This window comes from Thalassophryne amazonica, chromosome 1 (assembly GCF_902500255.1).
Source record: "Thalassophryne amazonica chromosome 1, fThaAma1.1, whole genome shotgun sequence".
NCBI lineage: Eukaryota > Metazoa > Chordata > Actinopteri > Batrachoidiformes > Batrachoididae > Thalassophryne > Thalassophryne amazonica.
In genome coordinates this window covers 121,187,173-121,211,278 of record NC_047103.1, presented here as the reverse complement: position 1 = coordinate 121,211,278, position 24,106 = coordinate 121,187,173, and the positions used below count along the sequence as shown (strand labels likewise).

Here is a 24,106-nt window from a genome sequence, read left to right as displayed (position 1 = left end):
AGGTTTTCTGTGTGTTTATATTGATTGGCTTAAGGTTATTTGATTATGGTCACTCTTTGCCCATATGCTATACAAGACTGATTCCTGTCTGGTTGTGGCATATGAGTCTTTTCTTTGTATGCTATGTACAGAAACCAAATATTTGCAACAAAGCACAAGATATTCCAATAAACATAGGTGTTATTTGTCACTACAAACAGCAATATACTGATGGGAATTTCACAAATAATTATATATAATAATCATAGTATGTTTCAGAAACCTGAGTGGGAAAACAAATGTAAAATGTACAAAATAACATGTTGCAGTAAACCTTAAAAATGTTACCAGCCTGAGAAAAAGGTTGTAACCTTGACCTTTCACTGCAAAGTTATTTTTGTAATTGGATATTCAACAAACAAACATTTCTCATTTGTTGTTCACAAAATAAAGGATAAGAAAATTGAGAGATAATACAAAATTTGTTGAAAAATGTCAAAAAATGTCATTGACCTTGCCAAAAGGTCATGACCTTGACCTTCTACAGCAATGCTAATGTCATAATTGGGTTTGTCATACCCAAAAACATAGGAATCCATGTCTCAGTTGTTGTTATACCATTTTTAGATTTTCAACTACTTCACTATTTTGCATTGGTTCGTCTGCAAAATTTTTCTCAATCTTAGATTACGTTATGTGCCATAACGTCTAACAGCTATTCTTGTCAGATGGCCATCATATATCATTGAAAAGCTGAGATCCCAGGCTTTCAGAAGAGGTATGGTAGCTTTTGCCACTTTTTCGGTAACGACCAACCCCTCTGGCTCACGGTCTAAAGCCTCGGTCCCACCGAATAATGAAGGATGAAGAAGGAGCCACGCATGGGTGTGTCAGCAATTATTCGAAGAATGACCCACGTTTTCATCTTTCACGTATCCGCTATGAAGATGCCTCTATGTGCCTCTCTGTACCCTGCATGTGCCATGTAGCAGCCTCTAGTGAGCCATGACTGACCTGTCATTAGAGCCTCGAATGGCTCGCATCAGCCACACTAAGCCACGAAAGCCATGTTGTGCCATGATAGCGCCATGATAACGCCATGTTGGGGCATGTTTAGGCATGAGTTTGGTCGAAACCTCCAGCCCTCCCACACCTGGTCCCTTTAAAGTGTGGGTTTTCAATTCACAGATTCACAGCAGCATTTAAAGTCCAAAAATAGACACTCCAGCACAGTTCCGCAGTTGTGCGCTGTGCGCCAGGCTGCAGTCCACCTGTAATGCACCAGACCAGCTAGACCCAAACCACGGGTTCCTGGAGAGCTGCCTTTGTGCTCCTCGCTGGCTCCGCAGCTCGCTGGCTTTTCTTCTGCGGCTTAAACACACAAAACTTTATGTTTGTTTGTTTATTTCTGCAAAATCGCTCTTTTGCGCATGCGCGCTGCTGTTGTCTTTTCATGGAGAGCCGCCTCTGTGCTCTTTCCATCCGTGGCTTGCTGGCTTTATTTTTTCACTGGCTTTAAACACAGTCATTTTTACACCGTGATTCCACTTTTAACTTTGTGTTCATCCGTTTATTTCTGCAAAAGTGCTCTTTTGTATGCGGTGCCATTCGGCATACAGAATGTGGTGGCCGCTTTATTATATACACCTGTGGATCATTTTCAAAAAAAAAAAAAAAAAAAAATATATATATATATATATATATATATATATCCATCCATCCATCCATTTTCTTCCGCTTTATCCGGAGTCGGGTTGGAGGTGCTGATTTTCATCCCGGATGCTTCACACTCGGCTGCAAACCGCCCCAGTGCACGCTGAAGGTCCTGATTTGATGAAGCCAACAGAACCACATCGTCCGCAAACAGCAGAGACGAGATTCTGTGGTTCCCAAACGAGACCCCCTCTACACCCTGGCTGCACCTAGAAATTCTGTCTATAAAAATAATGAACAGAACCGGTGACAAAGGGCAGCCCTGGCAGAGGCCAACATGCACTGGAAACAGGTTTGACTTACTACCGGCAATGCGAACCAAGCTCCTGCTGCGGTCGTACAGGGACCGGCTAGCCCTTAGCAAAGGACCCCGGACCCCGTACTCCCGGACCACTCCCCACAGGGTGCCCCGTGGGACACAGTCGAACGCCTCCTCCAGATCTACAAAACACATGTGGACTGGTTGGGCGAACTCCCATGAACCCTCGAGCACCCGATGGAGCGTGTAGAGCTGGTCCAGTGTGCCGCGACAGGACGAAAACCACACTGCTCCTCCTGAATCCGAGGTTCAACCATCGGTCGAATTCTCCTCTCCAGTACTCTGGAATAGACCTTACCGGGGAGGCTGAGGAGTGTGATCCCCCTATAGTTGGAACACACCCTCCGGTCCCCCTTCTTAAACAGAGGGACCACCACCCCGGTCTGCCAATCCAGAGGCGCTGTCCCCAATCGCCACGCAATGCTGCAGAGGCGTGTCAGCCAAGACAGTCCCACAACATCCAGAGACTTAAGGTACTCAGGACGGATTTCATCCACCCCAGGAGCCTTGCCACTGAGGAGCTTTCTAACCACCTCGGTGACTTTGGCCTGGGTAATGGATGAGTTCGCCTCTGAGTCCCCAGTCTCTGCTTCCTCTTCGGAAGACGTGATGATGCGATTGAGGAGATCCTCGAAGTACTCCTTCCACCACCCGACAACATCCCCAGTCAGAGTCAACAGCTCCCCACCCGCACCATAAACAGTGCTGGTGGAGAGCTTCTTCCGCCTCCTGAGGCGTCGTACGGTTTGCCAGAATCTCTTCTAGGCCGACCGATAGTCCTCCTCCATGGCCTCCCCGAACTCCTCCCAGACCCGGGTTTTTGCCTCTGCAACCACACGGGCTGTGGCACGCTTGGCCTGCTGGTACCTGTCAGCTGCCTCTGGGGTCCCACCTACCAACAAAGATAAATAGGACTCCTTCTTCAGCTTGATGGCATCCCTTACTTCCGGTGTCCACCACCGGGTTCGGGAATTGCCGCCGCGACAGGCACCAGAGACCTTGCGACCACAGGTACGAGCGGCCGCATTGACAATGGAAGTGGATAACATGGTCCACTCGGACTCCATGTCTCCAACCTCACCCGGGATCTGGGAGAAGCTCTCCCGGAGGTGGGAGTTGAAGACCTCGCTGACAGAGGGTTCCGCCAGTCGTTCCCAGCAGACACTCATGATACGTTTGGGCCTGCCAAGTCTGACTGGCTTCCTCCCCTCCCAGCGGATCCAACTCACGACCAGGTGGTGATCGGTCGACAGCTCTGCCCCTCTCTTCACTCGAGTGTCCGAGACACGTGGCCGAAGGTCAGATGATACGACTACAATTCGATCATCGACCTCTGGCTCAGAGTGTCCTGGTGCCATGTGCACTTATGGACACCCTTGTGCTTGAACATGGTGTTCGTGGTGGACAAACTGTGACTAGCACAGAAGTCCAACAACTGAACACCACTCGGGTTCAGATCGGGGAGGCCGTTCTTCCCGATCACCCCCCTCCAGGTCTCACTGTCCGCGCCCACATGGGCGTTGAAATCGCCCAGGAGAACATTGGAGTCCCCAGTCGGAGCGCTATCTAGTACCCCTCCCAGGGACTCCAGGAAGGTCGGGTACTCTGCACTGCTGCTCGGCCCATAGGCCGAGACAACGGTATATATATATATATATATATATATATATATATATATATATATATATATATATATATATATATATATATATTTCTTTATTTCTTCCGCAGCTGATACAACTTTTAACTTTGTGTTATGTCTTCAAAATCGATCTTTTGCGCACTCTCCTCCTGTGTTGCTGCACAGCTTCTGCTCTGCTTTTAGCGGCTTCACTGGAGTTATTATCTTCCATGGCTTTAAACACACATCCACTTTCACTCAGTCACCCAAATTTTAACTTTGTATTCGTCCAATATTGACTGAAAAATCACTCTTTTGTGAGCTGGCATTCTGCCTAAATGCTCGTTTGAAGCGTGATGAGTCACTGCGTCAGTGAGCACACACAGCGGAGCTCATGTGATCCATTAACAAGATATTAAATCAACATACTTTTACATACAACAGACATACTTTTACAGCTAGGAACTGTTTTATCAAGCTATAAAAAACATTAAAAATAGTTACCTTAAGCTGTTCCACATGGAGCAGGAAAGAGAGGGAAAAAAGCGTCCATATGAAATGATCCTCATTGATTCCAGAAGTGATTAGAGGTGTTTTCAGCATCCAAGGTTTGGCAGAAAATGATTAATCCGCTACAAAATAATTATTTTATATAGAGTCCATCGCACAGAGCAGGTGGAATTGTGTGCGCAAGAGGAGAGCTGCTCCAAAAATAGCCTCTCAGGTACTGCGTAGCTGCCAGGCGCACGAATAATGGGCTTTTAACAGACTCGTAATCACCACGCAAATGCCTCTAAGCCGTTGCAGTAACTCGTACACAAACTGCGCCACTCTGTTGTTGCTAAATTTTGAACTTCTTGAAATTAGCGCCACGCTCAGAGAGGAGCCTCGTTAACTGAAGATAATGCCTCTAAGAGTCACTCAGAGCCATGAAACTCCCACGATAGTTGAAGAAACCCTCTTGTAGCAAAGAAAACATGCTGCATGGCTCCTTCTTCATCCTTCATTATTCGGTGGGACCCAGGTTTAAGAGTTACATACACAGTTACATTTACATAGAAAACAGGCACTTGAATGAGATAATACAATCATTTATCATATACCTCTAAATGATACGCCAATATGATTGGATAAAACACTAAAGAATAAATAGCAATACACCCTTTTCGCGGACGGGTAATATTTTTCAGACCACCCGAGTAATCAGCCAATCCGGACAGCGGAGTGGCGCCACGACGAAGAGGCGCAGTCAGAGTAACTGTGAAATACTGGTGAGTCACTATTAATAATTTCTTACCTGTCCAACCTCGTAGGTTGATCATTAAAATTAAATTTGCTAGTTCTGAAAGCCATCATAATTATTTATAGGAAAATGTTCTATTTTTTTTTCTACTAAGGTTTGAACTTTGAGTGTTTACACAGGTGAGAAAAGTGAGAAAATGTTAATGCCTCTTTGAGAAAAGTGTATAAAGTGTGTAGTGAGGGGTTTTACAGCCTTAAAACATCTATAATAATAGTAAAAAATAACACTGACTACTTCGCAGATTGCGCCTATCGCGGGTTATTTTTAGAACGTAACTCCCGCGATAAACGAGGGACCACTGTATATGATAAAATCGTTATCAAGTTGTTCACCAATGAATATGGCTTTTTACACCCTTCAGAAAACCATACAACATTTATCATTTATAGGTATATGATTAAATCGTTATCAAGTTGTTTTACCAGTGAATATGGCTTTTTACACCCTTCAGTTTGTATAAAGCCATATTCATTGGTGAACAACTTGATAACTGATAATATATATATATATATATATATATATATATATATATATATATATATATATATATATATATATATATATATATATATATATGTGTGTGTGTGTGTGTGTGTGTGTGTGTGTGTTTGTATGTGTGTATGTATGTGTATATACATACACCGACCGACTTTGAAGAGGATTAATGAAAATATAGTCAAGTCTAGACTACCATGGAACGTTTATTACGACCTCAAATCACTTGACCTGCTGAAACCCAATGTTGTCAATAAACATGGAAAACGTGAGACAGTTTGATTACATCGATGGAGTTAATGTAAACAATCTCGAAAAATGTCAAGAAAACATCTAGTGACTTTCTCATGGGTGTTAATGCACGGTCACTGAGGAACAAAACCTGTGATTTCCATGACAGTGTCGTTGATGAACATTATGACATTTGTATGATAACTGAGACGTGGTTTGATCATCATGATGGTGTGCTGCAGACTGAGGCGACACCTAGTGGATATTGCTTTCAAGACCTGCCCAGGAGTGAGAGACCTGGAGGAGGGGTGGGTCTCCTCTGCACACAGTCCATGAGGCCACAACAGAACATACCTGGATCCTCATGGAAGTCATTTGAATGCTGTGAGTGGACTCTGACCTGTGGCACTCAAAAACTACTTGTGGTAGTGTACAGGCCACCATATTCAGAGATGAACAGATGCACAGTTAATGACTTTCTGGATGAATTAAGTACCTACATAGAATTTGTTAGCACCACCCCACATAAGTTGCTGATTGGTGGTGATTTCAACATTCACATGGAGGATAGGGATGCAAGTGACACCAAGAAATTCTTGGAGTTACTGGAGGGTCTTAATCTGCAGAATCATGTGTGGTTACCGACACATGAAAAGGGTCACTCACTTGACCTGTTGATTACTAGAAATTGCGATATCATGCTTGATCCACCGGAGATGATTCACTTCCTTTCAGATCATGTATTTGTCAGGACTCGTATGAAGAGCCGCAGGTCAGTGTGTGAGACTAAGGATATTCAGTTTAGAAGAATACAACACATTGACCTTGATCAGTTTACGAGAGACATCATTGATAGTAATCTTAGCAATATGTGCAACATGTCTGCTTCAGAGAAGGCGGAGTTGTATGATAAAACATTGAGTGAAATTCTGGATGTTCATGCTCCTTTGATATCAAAGACCATCAAGATCAAACATATGTCGCCATGGTACAATAATGAACTCAGATCTTTGAAGCGAGAGAAACGTAAGGTGGAGAGAGCTTCGTTGAAATCAAGAACTGTTGAAGACCATCAAAAGTTTAAGTATGTGCGATCTGAGTATATCAGAAGGTGCAATGAAACAAAGACTTACATTATAGTAATGAAGTACAAAAATGTGTCAGTAACCAGCACAGACTTTTCAAGTTGATTAAGAATCTCACAGAGGGAGCTGTGGTCTCTGTGTATCCTGAGGCTACCAGTGACCAGCAACTATGTGAAGACTTTGCACATTTTCTTATTGATAAAATAGATAAAATAATGAGTGACATTGAAACCATTATTCAGTAAGAGAATATTCCTGATATGGGCCAATACAATACAATATGGGCTGTGCAACTAGTGATGATCATCTCACTGACTTTAAAATGTTATCAATAGATGATGTCATGAAACTTATTAACAGGTCAAAAACTAAGTCATCACAGTTAGACCCAATACCGACATCTCTACTAAAACAGTGTCTGGATGTATTGATCCAGCCAATTACTGATATAGTGAACACTTCCCTACGTGAGGGTGTCTTCCCTAGTAATTGGAAGATCGCTTTGATAATACCATTGTTGAAGAAGATGGGGCTGGAACTCATTTTCAAGAACTGTCCTATATGTCAAAGCTGGTGGAGAAGGCTGGTTTGTCTCAGTATGTTGCTCATTTGAAGCAGATTGATAGATTTTTCAGCAAGAATTCAGCATATAAGGAGTACCACAGTACAGAGACATTATTGGTGAAAATTCATTCTGATATTATCAACAATATGGACTCTCAGAAGGTGACGTTATTAGTTCTATGGGACTTGGCCGCAGCCTTCGATACTGTGAGTTTAGACATTTTTACCAGCATATTCCAGAGCCAGCTTCAGATCTCAGGAAACATACTCTCCTGGTTCCAGTCCTATTTACAGGATAGGGACCAGCGTGTCATTATAAACGGTGCCATCTCTGATCATTATAGACTGAAGTATGGTGTCCCCCAGGGAAGCTGTGCTGGTCCGGTTGTCTTCCTGGGTTATCTGTGTGCCTTGTATGATATCATGGAGAAACATCTGCCGGTGGTCCAGGTCAGTGGATACGCGGATGACCATCAGCTGTATCTTTCGTATAAGCCTGGAGACCACACTTCTGAGACCAGTGCCATTAACAGTCTCTGTGCTTGTATCTCGGAGGTTAAAGCATGGATGCTGTTTCACTGTTTGAAGATAAATGACATAAAAACTGAGTTCATGTTACTTGGAATGCCTCAACAGCTTGCAAAAGTAACTATACATGACATTGAAGTTGGAAATTCACATGTGAAGCCAGTACAATCTTTGAAAAATCTTGGTGTCATGTTTGATCAACAACCTAGAATGACAAATCATGTGAATTACATATGTCAGAAAGGTTATCATCAGTTGAAACGAATAAGACACATAAGAAAATATTTGGATAAATCTGCCATGGAGAGAATTGTGCACGCTTTTGTGACCTCTAATATAGACTATTGCAATGCTCTGCTCTATGGAGCACTGAAGTGTGTTATCAATAAGCTGCAAAAACTGCAAAATTGTGCAGCTAGAATGGTGTGTGCGGCCAGGAAATACGATCATGTCACACCGTTATTGAAAGATCTCCACTGGTTACCGGTGAAATATCATGTTTCCTTTAAGATTGCCCTTCTGGCATATAAATGTCTGAATGGGCTAGCCCCACCTTACTTAAGAGATCTTATTGAAGTGTACAGCCCACAGCGTACCCTACGATCCAGTAGCCAGCTCAACCTGAAGGTTCCTAGATGTCGAACTGAGGTTGGGACTCGAGTTTGTCCACGCTGCGCCACATGTGTGGAACTCTCTACCCAGTGACATTAAAATCCTAGATTTGGATCATTTTAAGAGACACTTAAAGTTATATTATTTTAAACAAGCATTTTAAGCTATTATTATATTTTATCATTTTAGTTATATCTGTGTTTTACTTTTATTTTTATTTAATTTATTTGTAAGTGCATTGAGATGTTTATTATTATGAACTAAACAAATAAACTGTTAAACTGTTATGCGTATATATATATATATATATACATACGCATAACTTGTAATAATACAATAAGATAAGAGAATGAGGTAGAAATAGAATATATATATATATATATATATATATATATATATATATATATACATATATATATATATATATGTATATATATATATGTGTGTGTGTGTGTGTGTATGTGTGTATATATATATATATGTGTCCAGCTCTCCACAATTTCTCTTATACTCACTCGACTGGTAAGCACTGAAAGCCGAGATAGGCATGTCCCAACTTGTCCTCTGACACTCTGAAACGGAGGTGTTCCTTTGTCTCGCTTCATCAGCGAATCGGTCGTGACGCGCAAAGCCTCCGCACGGCTTTCCATGACAAAATCTCTTGTTAAAAGTGAAATCTGCTGGAAAATGGCTGATGTCCAGCTCTTGTGATAACCAGAGAAATTGCACACGGTGGTCCCGGCTCCACACAGCGATCCCTTTAGAAATGATGTGGTGGTTTCTGCCTCTCGATGGCGGCTCGGAGCGCGGCGCGCCGTGCACCATTGTGGGCCGTCCTTAAAGCTGTAGTAACACTCCTTATTCTCTGTGAAGCCCGTAAAATTTTCACCGAAAGCCAGATAAATTTTTCGAATGGTTTCCAGCTGCCTGTCTCTAACAGTTTCTGAAAAACTTCTGATGGAAAAAAAGCCCAAATCATTCCGCCATTTCCTCGCAATGAAACAACGACGAGAGGGGTGGAGCAGTGCTCACTCAAAGCCTGCCCACAGGCGAATGATGCAACCGACAGGCGTGGGAAAAACTCACGCATGCGCAAGAAGGTTCAAGCTTGGCTGACGTAAAAACATATGAATCAAATCCATATAGTTTTTGAAAAAAATAAAAAGGTACAATACTTTTCTAACAGACCTCGTACATGATAAAAAAAAAATGCAGATTGACCAGTCTGATAATTCAGGTATTTCATCAAAAAAGATTTATATAGGCAATATATAATGCACACAACCAATTACTAAGGCAGAGCTTGTGGGGGGAGAGCTGTCATTTTGTGAGCTTGTTCCCCAGGTTCGACATATTTTACTGAATTGTAATGAAATTACTGGCATAATATTTTCATTATAATTCAGTAATATTTTAATTATTGCTATAATAATGACCCCATGAATAAATGAGGAAGAGGAAACATGACCCAGCACAGAGGAAGCCCAGGGCCACCATCTGGAGCCGTGCCTGGACTGAGGGTCCATCAGCGAGTGCCTGGTGGCCAGGCTTACCAAGGAGCCCAGAAGGGCACAGCTTGAAAAGGCAACATGGACTTTCCGTATCCACCCTGTGGGCTCACCACTCGCAGGGGGAACCGCTGTGGTCGCGTGCACTGTCCCATGGGTTGCATTGAAAGTCGAGAGCCTCAACGGACCCAATACGGGTGGCAGAGGCTAGTTCTGGGGGTGTGGAATGTCACCTCACTGTGGGGGAAGGAGCTGGAAGTTGTGCAGGAGTTAGATCTGGTGGGCCTCGACTCCAGAACTATTCTCCTTGATAGGTGTTGGACCTTATTCTTGTCTGGAGTTGTCCAGGGTGTGAGGCACCGGGCGGGTGTGGGAATACTCATGAGTCCTCGGCTGAGCACCACAATGTTGGAGTTTACATAGCGGATGAGACAGTCGCCTCCCTGCACCTTTGGGTGGCGGTGGGGGGGTCAACTCTGACTGTTGTTTGTGCGTATGCACCAAACAGCAGCATTCAGCCTTCTTTGAGTCCTTGAATGGAGTCCTGTATAGGGTTCCAGTGGGGTTTCATTGTTCTGCTGGGGTAATTCAACACTCACATGGGCAATGACAGAGACACCTGGAGAGGTGTGATTGGGAGGAACAGCCTACCTAATCTAAGCAAGGCCGGCCATTTGTTATTGGACTTCTGTGCTAGTCATGGACTGTCCATAACGAACATCACGTGTGAACATATGAATGCTCGTAAGTGTACATGGCATGTTCTGGGCACTTGGGTGAAGAGAGTGGCAGAGTTGTCAACTGATCACCATCTGGTGGTGAGTTAGATCAGAGGGTCGGGGAGGACTTTGGACAGACCTGGTAACCCCAAGTGGATAGTGCAGGTGAACTGGGAATGTCTGGAGGAGTCCAATGTCTGAGAGATCTTCAACTCACACCTCTGGCGGAGCTTTTGTGGCATCCCTGTGGAGGTTGGGGCATTGAACCAGAATGGGCAATGTTCAAAGCTTCCATGGCTGAAGCCCGTGGCCTGAAGGTCTTAAGTGCCCGAAGGGGCAGCACCTAAGACCTTCGGAGTCCTTCGAGATCACATATCCTGGAAGGACTCCTAAGGCAGCTGCAGGCATGAAGGGAGGCAGCCTCTACTGTAAGGGAGACAAAACAGTGGGTGTGGGAGGAATTCAGAGTAACCATGGAAAAAGACTTTTGGTTGACACCAAGGTGCTTCTGACAGGCCGTGATGCACCACAGGAGAAAAAAACGGCGAAACATCCAAGCTGTCAACAGTAAGGATGGGACTTTTGACCTTAACTGAGGAGGTAATTGGGCGCTGGAAGGAACACATGGAGGAACTCCTGCATCAGACTGGAGCACCCTCTGTCATAGAGGCAGAGCTAGAAGCTGATGGGGGGAGGTCATTATCAATTTCCCTGGTGGAAGTCACTGAGGTAGTCAAACAACTCTGCAGTGACAAAGCCCCGGGGGTTGTTGAGATCTGTCCAGAAATGCTGAAGTCTGTGGGTGTGGAAGGACTGTCTTGGATGAGATGTCTCTTCATCATTGCATTGTGGTCTGGGACAATGCCTAAGGAGTGGGAAACTGGGGTAGTGGTCCCCATATTTAAAAAGGAGGACCAGTGAGTGGTTGCCAATTACAGGGGCATCGCACTACTCACCCTCCCTGGTAAAGTCTACTCCAGGGTGCTGGAAAGGAGGGTTCGGCCGATAGTCAAACCTCGGATTGAAGAGGAACAATGTGGGTTCCGTCCTGGCCGTGGAACAACCAATCAGCTCTTCACTCTCACAAGGATCCTGGAGGGGGCCTAGGATTATGCCCATCCAGTCTACATGTATTTTGTGTAATTGAAGAAGTTGTATGATCAGGTACCCCAGGAGATGCGGTGGGAGGTGCTGCAGGAGTATGGAGTGAGGGGGACCCTTCTCAAGGCCATTCAGTCTCTGTACTCAAAAAGCGAGAGCTGTGTTCAGGTTCTCGCAGTAAGTCGGACTCATTCCAGTGGGGGTGGCCTCTGCCAGGGCTGCGTTTTGTCACCAATCCTGTTTGTGACATTCATGGACATGAAGTCGTGGCATAGTCGGAGGAGGAGGGTTTTCAGTTTGGTGGGCTCAGGGTGTCATCACTGCTTTTTGCAGATGATGTGGTCATGTTGGCCAGTCTTTGATGGATGCTCCGTCACCATGACAGATTTCCGTCATTTGGAAAATTTAACCACACATACGCGTGCGCACGTGGTGTCATGCGTGTTTTGGGGCTGAAATATGATACTCTGTCAAAGCAAAGCAACATCAATGTCATTGTGGACTGCGGAGGAAGGGACTGTTTGTCGGTGAACCGATGTGACACCGGTAACACCGCGCGCATTTGAAGGAACGAGTCACGTCTCACATAACGGGGGACATTATTTTTAACTTCAGTTGATGAACTGGCAAAGTGGATTAATGATCCAGTCCGGGCCTGAGAGTTAGTTGGCTGCCCCTCTGAAAAGCCACGTTAATGAGGAACGAATAAAAACTCTGGTGGGACACGGCAGGCGAGCCTCAATCATTTCTTGATCACACCAAGAGTCCTGGTTAGTGACTTTAATCCACTAAAAGGTGAGTCACGATTGATCTTTAATGGCTTTGACAAAGTTTAACTTGCAGTACGCTACAATTGTTTTACAAGTGACAGCATTTTACTGATTAAATGTGAGTAAGCCAGTTTTGAGTTTCACAGTGTACATGCATTTTCAAAACGGGTAGTGTTACTTTGTGTACAGCAGAACAATGTCAATTTAGGTGTTGTGAAAGTGTAGGAACACGGACCCACAACAGGGGGCGCAATGAACGGACAATGGAGAAGGTAAATAAGATTTACTTCTGTGAAACAAGCACAATTAATATAACAAACACAATTTGGGGTCGAATCCGCTGGTGTCGTGTGGGCAGGCTCGAAGGTAGGAGACGTCCGTCTCAGTCGAACCGGAACCACCCAGATCTCCTCTGCCACCGAACCCTGGAAATACTGGAACCGCCAAGTCCCGAATTCCCAGGTGGCCACTGCCTCCGCTCGTCGGATCCGGTACTGCTGGCAGGAGAGAGCAACAACACACAGGCGTGGATGACCGCACCCAGTAACGGAGAGGGGAGAAGCCGCCTCCACCTCTTGTCAAAGAACAGCAGGAAGGTGAGTACTTATCCAAACAATGAAGCTATCTGTAGTCACCAGTCCTGAAAAGGTTTAACGGGTTTAGCTGGTTATGCGATATATAAATGCAGAGAATACTACCTTAGTCTTAGGCGATATCTCGGCACTGAGGTGGAGACGCCGTCCTCCTGATATACCTCTGTGCTGAGTGGAACAGCTGTGTCTGGTGATGGGTGACAGCTGTCACCCAGGCTACTCCCATGATGCGGCAGCGCCCTCTGGTGCCTGGAGCCCGCACTCCAGGCAGGGCGCCCTCTGGTGGTGGTGGGCCAGCAGTACCTCCTCTTCAGCGGCCCACACAACAGGACCCCCCCCTCAACGGGCGCCTCCTGGCGCACGATCGGGCTTGTCCGGATGGCGACGGTAGAAGTCGGCCAGGAGGGCCGGGTCCAGGATGAAACCCTTCTTCACCCAGGAGCGCTCCTCGGGTCCGTACCCCTCCCAGTCCACCAGATACTGAAAACCCCGGCCCATCCGACGGACATCAAGGAGCCGGCGGACAGTCCAAGCCGGCGCTCCATCAATGATCCGGGCAGGAGGCGGCGCCGGACCCGGGGTGCAGAGGGGTGAGGTGTGAAGGGGCTTAATCCGGGAAACATGAAAAACTGGATGTATCCGCAGTGAGGCCGGAAGCTGGAGCCTCACTGCGGCGGGGTTGACGACCTTGAGGATCTTATACGGTCCGATGTACCGTTCCTGGAGTTTTGGTGAGTCGACCTGTAGAGGAATGTCCTTGGTGGACAACCAGACCTCCTGCCCAGGACGATACTTGGGGGCCGGGGCTCGCCGCCGGTCTGCATGTTTCTTCGCCCTCGTCCGGGCCTGCAACAAGGCAGAGCGGGCGGCACGCCACACCCGACGGCATTTCCGTAGGTGGGCCTGGACCGAGGGCACACCGACCTCTCCCTCAACCACCGGAAACAAGGGGGGCTGATACCCCAAGCACACCTCAAACGGGGAGAGGCCGGTGGCTGATGACACTTGGCTGTTGTGGGCGTACTCGATCCAGGCCAGGTGGGTACTCCAGGCCGTCGGGTGCACGGCTGTCACACAGCGAAGTGTCTGCTCCAGTTCTTGATTCGCCCGCTCTGCCTGCCCGTTGGTCTGGGGGTGGTACCCAGACGAGAGGCTGACCGTGGCCCCCAGTTCCCGGCAGAAGCTCCTCCAGACGTGTGAGGTGAACTGGGGACCGCGATCGGAGATGATGTCTGATGGTATGCCATGCAGACGGACGACGTGGTGGACCAGGAGGTCCGCTGTCTCCTGGGCCGTAGGGAGCTTCGGGAGGGCCACGAAGTGGGCCGCCTTGGAGAAACGGTCCACTATCGTGAAGATGACGGTGTTTCCCTGGGACGGCGGAAGACCCGTGACGAAGTCCAAGCCGATGTGGGACCAGGGGCGATGAGGCACGGGCAGTGGCTGTAGCTGCCCTGAGGTCTTCCTGTGGTCGGCCTTGCCCCTGGCGCAGGTGGTACAGGCCTGGACGTAGTCCCGGACGTCGGCCTCCAGGGATGCCCACCAGAAGCGTTGCCGGACGACTGCCACGGTCCTTCGCACCCCTGGGTGACAGGAGAGCTTAGAACCGTGACAGAAGTCCAGGACTGCAGCCCTAGCCTCTGGTGGGACGTATAGTCTGTTTTTTGGTCCGTTTCCGGGGTCCGGGACACGGGTCAGGGCCTCCCGGACGGTCTTCTCCACGTCCCAGGTGAGGGCGGCCACGATAGCGGACTCCGGGATGATGGGATCCGGGGGATCCGACGGTTCCGTTTTGACCTCATCTTCGTGCACCCGGGACAATGCATCCGATCTCTGATTCTTGGTCCCGGGACGGTAGGTAATCCGGAAGTCAAAACGGCCAAAGAACAGTGACCAGCGGGCTTGCCTGGGGTTCAGCCGCTTGGCGGTCCTGATATACTCCAGGTTCCGATGGTCAGTGAAAACCGTGAATGGCACGGCTGTTCCCTCCAACAGATGTCTCCACTCTTCGAGGGCCTCTTTCACAGCAAGGAGTTCCCGATTGCCGACGTCATAGTTCCGTTCAGCGGGGGTCAACCTGCGAGAAAAATAGGCACACGGGTGAAGGACCTTATCGGTCTTCCCGCTCTGGGAGAGCACCGCTCCTATCCCTGAGTCCGAGGCATCCACTTCAACCACTAACTGGCGGCTAGGATCGGGCTGCACCAGAACTGGTGCAGATGAGAAGCGCCGTTTCAACTCCTTGAACGCGGCCTCGCACCGATCCGACCAGGTGAAGGGAACTTTTGGAGAGGTCAGGGCTGTCAGGGGGCTAACTACCTGACTATAGCCCTTGATGAACCTCCTGTAGAAATTAGCAAAACCGAGGAACTGTTGCAGCTTCCTACGGCTTGTAGGTTGGGGCCAATCTCTCACCGCCGCAACCTTGGCCGGATCCGGGGCGACGGAGTTAGAGGCGATTATAAACCCCAGGAAGGACAAAGAAGTGCGGTGGAACTCACACTTCTCGCCCTTCACAAACAGGCGGTTCTCCAACAACCGCTGCAGAACCTGACGGACATGCCGGACATGAGTCTCAGGATCCGGGGAAAAGATGAGTATATCGTCCAGATACACGAAGACGAACCGGTGCAGGAAGTCCCGCAGGACATCGTTTACCAACGCTTGGAAGGTCGCGGGAGCGTTAGTGAGACCGAACGGCATGACCAGGTACTCAAAATGACCCAACGGGGTGTTAAATGCCGTCTTCCATTCGTCTCCCTTCCGGATCCGAACCAAATGATACGCATTCCTAAGATCAAGTTTGGTGAAGATATTGGCTCCATGCAAGGGGGTGAACACCGAATCCAACAGGGGCAACGGGTATCGATTGCGAACCGTGATTTCGTTCAACCCCCTATAGTCAATGCATGGACGAAGCCCGCCATCCTTTTTACCCACAAAAAAGAAACCAGCACCCATCGGAGAGGTGGAATTCCGGATCAACCCGGCAGCTAATGAGTCCCGGATGTAGGTCTCCATTGATTCACGCTCCGGCCGTGAGAGGTTGTACAGCCTACTGGACGGAAACTCACTGCCTGGAACCAAATCAATGGCACAATCGTACGGGCGGTGGGGAGGAAGCGTGAGAGCCAGATCCTTGCTGAACACGTTAGCGAGGTCATGGTGCTCCGCTGGCACCGCCTTCAGATTGGGCGGGACTCGGACCTCCTCCTTAGCTTGGGAGCCGGGAGGAACCGAGGAACCTAGACACTCCCGATGGCAGGTTTCGCTCCACTGAACCACTACCCCGGACGGCCAATCGATCCGGGGATTGTGCTTTAGCATCCATGGAAACCCCAAAACCACACGGGAGGTGGCCTGAGTCACGAAGAACTCGATCACCTCCCGGTGGTTACCTGACACCACCAGAGTTACTGGAGGTGTCTTATGTGTGATTGGTGGGAGTAGGGAGCCATCTAGCGCCCGAACCTGCACAGGCGAGGTAAGAGCCACCAGAGGGAGCCCTATCTCCCTGGCCCATCTACTGTCAAGCAGATTCCCCTCAGAGCCCGTGTCCACCAGTGCTGGGGCCTTCAGGGTTGAATCCTCATAAAGGATCGTGACTGGGAGTCGTGTAGCAATGTGGGTGTGTCCCACGTGAATGTTTTGGCCCACCCCTGGCCCAGTCTCTAGGGGCGGGCGTTGGAGTTTAACCGCTCGGGGCAGTCGTTTGCGAGATGCTCACTCGAGCCACAAACATAACAAGCTCCGTGGGCCCGCCTCCTTTGTGCTCCAGGTGCCCTAAATGTTGCCCTGCTCGTGTCCATAGCTTCGTCAGCAGGGGGAGCCATAGGCGCACGGAGCGCAGAGACAGAGGAGCGTGGGGAGGGCGGAGCTCGATCGGACCCGGAAGGGAGAGGGACGACGCGTGCCTGGCCACGCCCTTCGCCTCGTTCCCGACGGCGTTCTTCTAACCGGTTGTCGAGTCGTATGACTAGATCGATGAGCCCATCTAAATCCCGCGGTTCGTCCTTAGCCACTAGGTGCTCTTTTAGGACCAGAGACAGTCCGTTTACAAAGGCAGCGCGGAGGGCAGTGCTATTCCAGCCGGATCTCGCCGCCGCGATGCGGAAGGCGACTGCATAGGCAGCTGCGCTCCGACGCCCCTGTCGTATGGACAGTAGTGCGGTTGAAGCGGACTCTCCTCTGTTGGGATGATCGAACACCGTTCTGAGCTCCCGTACAAACCCATCGTATGTATGAAGGAGCCGTGAGTTCTGCTCCCAGAGCGCTGTAGCCCAAGCGCGTGCCTCCCCGCGAAGCAGATTTATCACATAAGCTACCTTGCTAGCATCAGTCGCGTACATCACGGGACGCTGAGCGAAGACGAGCGAACACTGCATAAGAAAGTCCGCGCACGTCTCCACACAGCCTCCGTACGGTTCTGGAGGGCTTATGTATGCTTCAGGGGACGGAGGGAGGGACCGTTGAACGACCAGTGGAACGTCACTTTCGCGCGCAGGGTCCTCGGGAGGGAGAGCCGCAGCGGCGCCCGAAGGGCGTGCCTCCACTTGTGCGGCGAGAGCCTCCACCCTGCGGTTTAGGAGAACGTGCTGCTCGGTCATTAAATCGATCCGAGAGGTGAAAGCGGTGAGGATCCGCTGCAACTCACCGATTACCCCTCCCGAAGCCTCCGCCGCGCCTTGGTCTTCCATTGGCCGTTCAACAGCCGGTTGACGCCCCTCGGGATCCATGACGCTGGCCGAGATATCCTGTTGTGAAAGTGTAGGAACACGGACCCACAACAGGGGGCGCAATGAACGGACAATGGAGAAGGTAAATAAGATTTACTTCTGTGAAACAAGCACAATTAATATAACAAACACAATTTGGGGTCGAATCCGCTGGTGTCGTGTGGGCAGGCTCGAAGGTAGGAGACGTCCGTCTCAGTCGAACCGGAACCACCCAGATCTCCTCTGCCACCGAACCCTGGAAATACTGGAACCGCCAAGTCCCGAATTCCCAGGTGGCCACTGCCTCCGCTCGTCGGATCCGGTACTGCTGGCAGGAGAGAGCAACAACACACAGGCGTGGATGACCGCACCCAGTAACGGAGAGGGGAGAAGCCGCCTCCACCTCTTGTCAAAGAACAGCAGGAAGGTGAGTACTTATCCAAACAATGAAGCTATCTGTAGTCACCAGTCCTGAAAAGGTTTAACGGGTTTAGCTGGTTATGCGATATATAAATGCAGAGAATACTACCTTAGTCTTAGGTGATATCTCGGCACTGAGGTGGAGACGCTGTCCTCCTGATATACCTCTGTGCTGAGTGGAACAGCTGTGTCTGGTGATGGGTGACAGCTGTCACCCAGGCTACTCCCATGATGCGGCAGCGCCCTCTGGTGCCTGGAGCCCGCACTCCAGGCAGGGCGCCCTCTGGTGCCTGGAGCCCGCACTCCAGGCAGGGCGCCCTCTGGTGGTGGTGGGCCAGCAGTACCTCCTCTTCAGCGGCCCACACAACATTAGGCCTTAATTTTGTATTTTATTGACTGTACAGCCAGCGACAAAGCACACTTTTGGCACATTTACCGGATTAGAACCGATCAAAATAATACAGAAGACAGAATCACCCTTCCTTTTCACTGAATAGGGACAAGGCGCACTGCAGATCATGTGACCGATGTCCAATTTACAGAATAGCTAGCTGGCATACGAGAGCTGTCAATAAAGTATTGGTCCTTTTTATTTTTTTCAAAAACTATATGGATTTCATTCATATGTTTTTACGTCAGACATGCTTGAACCCTCGTGCGCATGCGTGAGTTTTTCCACGCCTGTCGGTGACGTCATTCGCCTGTGAGCACTCCTTGTGGGAGGAGTCATCCAGCCTCTCGTTGGAATTCCTTTGTCGGAGAAGTTGCTGAGAGACTGGCGCTTTGTTTCATCAAAATTTTTTCTAAACCTGTGAGGCACATCGAAGTGGACACGGTTCAAAAAATTAAGCTAGTTTTCGGTGAAGATTTTAACAGCTGATGAGAGATTTTGAGGTGATACTGTCGCTTTAAGGACTTCCCACGGAGCGGGACGTCGCGCAGCGCTCCCAGGCACCGTCGTCAGCCTGTTTCAAGCTGAAAACCTCCACATTTCAGGCTCTATTGATCCAGGACATCGTGAGAGAACAGAGAAGTTTCAGAAGAAGTCGGTTTCAGCATTTTATCCGGATATTCCACTGTTAAAGGAGATTTTTTTAATGAAAGACGTGCGGACCCGTCCTCCCCGTCATCCGACCTCCGTGTTGATAACCATTTGTAAAATCCAGGCGGCTTTTGATGGCTTTCAGTGGAGTGAGTATATGAGAAATTGTTTAACAGCTGGGCATGTTCCAACTTGTCCTTAAGGCTTCCAACAGAGGTGTTTTTCCTGTGGCGGAACGTCGCGGCGGCTGCGAGCCGACGCTGCAATCCCTCCACACATCTTTCATTAAAAAAATCTCCTTTAACAGTGGAATATCCGGATAAAATGCTGAAACCGACTTCTTCTGAAACTTCTCTGTTCTCTCACGACGTCCTGGATCAATAGAACCTGAAATGTGGAGGTTTTCAGCTTGAAACAGGCTGACGACGGCACCTGGGAGCGCTGCGCGACGTCCCGCTCCGTGGGAAGTCCTTAAAGCGACAGTATCACCTCAAAATCTCTCATCAGCCGTTAAAATTTTCACCGAAAACCAGCGTAATTTTTCGAACCGTGTCCACTTCGATGTGCCTCACAGGTTTAGAAAAAATGTTGATCAAACAAAGCGCCAATCTCTCAGCAACTTCTCAGACAAAGGAATTCCGACGAGGAGCTGGATGACTCCTCCCACAAGGAGTGCTCACAGGCGAATGACGTCACCGACAGGCGTGGAAAAACTCACGCATGCGCACGAGGGTTCAAGCATGTCTGATGTAAAAACATATGAATGAAATCCATATAGTTTTTGAAAAAAATAAAAAGGACCTATACTTTATTGACAGACCTCGTATAACACGATATCAGCATGGACGCGTTGTTTGTAGAGCAAGGTGCCGACGTCGGAAACATCCACAAAAGCGTTAAAAATAGATGGAGATGGGCATGGCTTGATGAGAAGGGAGATGATGGCATGTCCTATCGATCATGGTGCAAAAAAAATAAACAACCAGGTGCATGCATGTGCCATAAGAAAATCATCTATGGTAGCAACGGTAAAAAAGTCCTGGCACGTCACCAGTCAGGAACAACACACAAGGCTGCTGTGCGCTCTCTTCAGCACACCACATGCATACCCGGTGCTTCAGCAATGACAACAAATGCACGCGCTTCAATGATTGACCGTGTCTGCGATCTGAAAGTGAGAGTGTGTGCTTTCTTAGCCGAACATGACCTGACGCTCACCATGTCACAACCGCTTGTGGAGTTAATTAAATCGTGCGCCACTGATAAGAGCACCCTGTCAGGACTGTCCATATCAAATTTGCATGCCTCTTACCTTTGTACACATGGCACGGCTGCACTTTACAAATCTGAACTGTCAACCAAACTACAGGGAATGCATTTCTCATTAAACATGGACGAGGCAACAAATGCTAATAAGGATCGACTTCTGAATGTCCTCATTAGATATTTTGATAAAATGAAGGGTAAAGTTTTTTAACCCTTCATCTTGCCTCAAGAAAGGCCAATGTTGCAGATTCCAAAACGCTAACAAAAACATTGTCTGATATTCTTGACACCTACTCCTTAAAATGGAACCAAGCTGTGTCTGTTCGGCTGGACAATTGCAATGTTATGAGAGGTAAAAAAAAAAAACTGGAGTGGAAACACTGATAAGAAAAGAAAATCCTGCCCTCCTTGATATCAGTGGTGACACAGTTCACATGGCATCCAATGCAGCCAAGGCCCTATTTTCTCCATTTGATGGATATGTGGAGAGCTTTAGCAGGCATGTATACTGTGACATTGAAAAATTTCCAAAGCAAAAAGAGCTTTTTTCTGAACTTCAGTCCCTGCTACATTTGGAGCCCAAATCCCTCATGCGTCCTATTGACACCAGATTCCTGCAGATGCTGGATGTCTGCAATCGATTGCAAGAGCTTCTGGATCCACTGATTGTTCATTATTACAACATCTTGTCACCACAAGATAAAAACAAATACAGGTAAAATACTATCAGCATTTTCCATTCTCCTTTAATATGATTTATTATGTATTTTTGACATTTTATTGTCACAATTATATAACAAGCCCCACCAAGAAGTGTCTAAAATATTTCATTGTACTTTCATCCTCATTCTCTATCACTTAAAACAATTGAATGCATTTGTATGGCTTTATGACAATATGATTTATAGTTAACTGCATGGTTTGAATATGATCCGTTTTAGATTTTTCCGCAGTCAATATTAATTGCGCTGTATTTTGTTCAGGGTATATACGAGGTCTGTCCAAAAAGTAACAGACCTTTTTATTTTTTTCAAAAACTATATGGATTTGAATCACGTGTGATTGCATCAGCCAAGCCTGAACCTTCGTGCGCATGCATGAGTTTTTTCATGCCTGTCGGTTGCGTCATTCGCCTGTGGGCAGGCTTTGAGTGAGCACTGGTCCACCCCCCTCATCGGATTTTTATTGTCAGGGAAATGGCAGAGCGACTGCCGCTTTGCTCCATGAAATTTTTTTCAGAAACTGTTAGAGACAGCCAGTTGCAAACCATTCGAAAGATTCAGATGGCTTTCGGTGAAGATTCTGTCGGCGTCACACGGATTAAGTTGTGTTAAAACCTTTTTAAAGACGGGCTACAGTGGCGGAGGGCGTGTGGCGCACCGAGCGGCCATCGACAGGCTGGAATGACCAGATCATTTCCAAACTGAATGCTGTGTTGATCCGGGACATCATGTGACTACCACAGAAATGGCAAGAGAGCTGGACTCCCCGGGCGCCTAATGGCGACTTCTGCTCCTACTGGCAATTAGGATGGGTTAAATGCAGTAGACACATTTCATTGTGCAGGGAACATGTTCTTCTGTGCATATGACAATAAAATTCCTTTGAATCCTTGAATGAAAGACGTGTGGAGGATTTCGTGCGTCGGCATGGAGCCGCTCATGGCGCACAACAAAAAAAACACCTCCGTGTTGGAAACCATTCGGAAGATTCAGACAGCATTCGATGGCTTTTCAGTCGAGTGAGTATCTGAGAAATTGTGTAACAGCTGGACATGCCACAACATGTCCTGTGAGACTTCCAACACAGAGGTGTTTTTTTTGTTGCACGCCATGAGTGGCTCCATGCCAACGTGCGAAATCCTCCGCACATCTTTCATTACAAAATCTCCTGTAACAGTGGAATGTGCCACAAAAGTGCTATGTCCAGCTCTCTTGCCATTTCTGTGGTAGTCACACGATGTCCCGGATCAACAAAGCCTTCACTTTGGAAATGATCTGGTTGTTTCAGCGGGGTTTCAGCCTGTCGATCGGCGCTCGGAGTGCGCCGCGCTCTCAGACGCTGTGGGCGGTCTTTAAACCAGCTGGAGCACTCCTTAATCTGTGTAATCCCCATGAAATCATCCCTGAAAGCCATCTGAATTTTCCGAATTGTGTCCACCTGGAGGTCTCTCACAGTTTCTGGAAAAATTTGATGCTGCAACGCTCCAAATCGTTCAGACATTTTATTCGCAGTAAAAATCCGACGAGAGGGGTGGACCAGTGCTCACACAAAGCCTGCTCACAGGCGAATGACGCAACCGACAGGCGTGAAAAAACTCACGCATGCGCACGAAGGTTCAAGCTTGGCTGATGCAATCACACGTGATTCAAATCCATATAGTTTTTGCAAAAAATAAAAAGGTCCGTTACTTTTTGGACAGACCTCGCATATATATATATATAAAAAATGCACATTAATGTGTACCTTTTTTATATATAGCAGGCTCCTGAACCAAATATTCCAGATGTATCGAGTTGCACCAGAAGAGAGGGCCAGGATAAGTGTTCTACAAGAAATCATCAAATCTGCTAGGGTGGGAACCAGGGAGAACAAGAAACGAAAAAAGAGCATCTCTGTTCTCTTTTGGGAACATGAAAAGCTCACCAATGTGATTGACCTATACAGAGGTACAGTAACTGGAAACACATACATTAAAAGGATATATACATATTTTATTATTTGATGGATATTATGCATGCTGGTAATGTCATAGTATAGCAACAGAATGTCTGCTTTGTCATTTGTTTAAAATATGATTTAGAATTAAACCATGCGTATGCATGACCCAAACGGTATGCACAGGCATCGTTTTCCATCGTTTTGACTCTCATTTTTTTATTGCAATGCTACAAGATAAAATGTATAACCTTTATAACTGACTTCATCTAAGATTTAGGGGCAAACTACACAAATAGAAATATGTGAATGTCACAATAATGCATATTTAATTTTGCTTTGTTTGTTTTCAGGAGTGCTTCCAACATTTCAAGGCTTCATCAAAAGGCTGCAGCATGAGAAACCACTCATACATGTTCTGCATGCAGAGATGGTGGTACTTGTTAGGGAGCTGCTTTCAAAGTTCATGAAGCCATCCTTCATTCCTGTGACTGTCAAGGACTTGGTGAAAGTTGATATTACAGACAGATCTCTGCAGTACCCAGACAAAAAGCTGGCTGTGGGGAGATTTTGCATGTATGCCTTAAATAAGGCAAGGAGTGACAAGAAACCATGGGTTTCTCAAATTTACAAGTGTCTACGAGCAGGCTACATCAAGGCTGGTCTGTTTCTGTTTAGAAACTTGCCCCTCAACAACAAAATCATTGTGGCATTATCAGCTTTAACACCATCCTTCATTTCCCAAGACTCTCTGCTGGATGCCTTCTCTACCTTAGCCCAGGCTTTACCCAATGTGTTGGAGACACTCAAAGTCAGTCAGCTTGTTGAAGAAGTACGGGCATACCAGATTGATCCTTATCTGTT

At 47.5% G+C, this 24,106-nt stretch overlaps 1 long non-coding RNA gene and 1 pseudogene across 1 annotated transcript; both read left to right on the top strand.

Annotated features, from left to right (window-relative positions):
* Positions 1-24,106, top strand: part of LOC117513685 — a 729,285-nt pseudogene that overhangs the window by 419,015 nt on the left and 286,164 nt on the right.
* LOC117513694 lies at positions 194-15,502 on the top strand. The gene is made up of 3 exons (XR_004561676.1): positions 194-280; positions 5,060-5,063; positions 15,492-15,502. It is a non-coding gene; the product is annotated as an uncharacterized LOC117513694 (long non-coding RNA).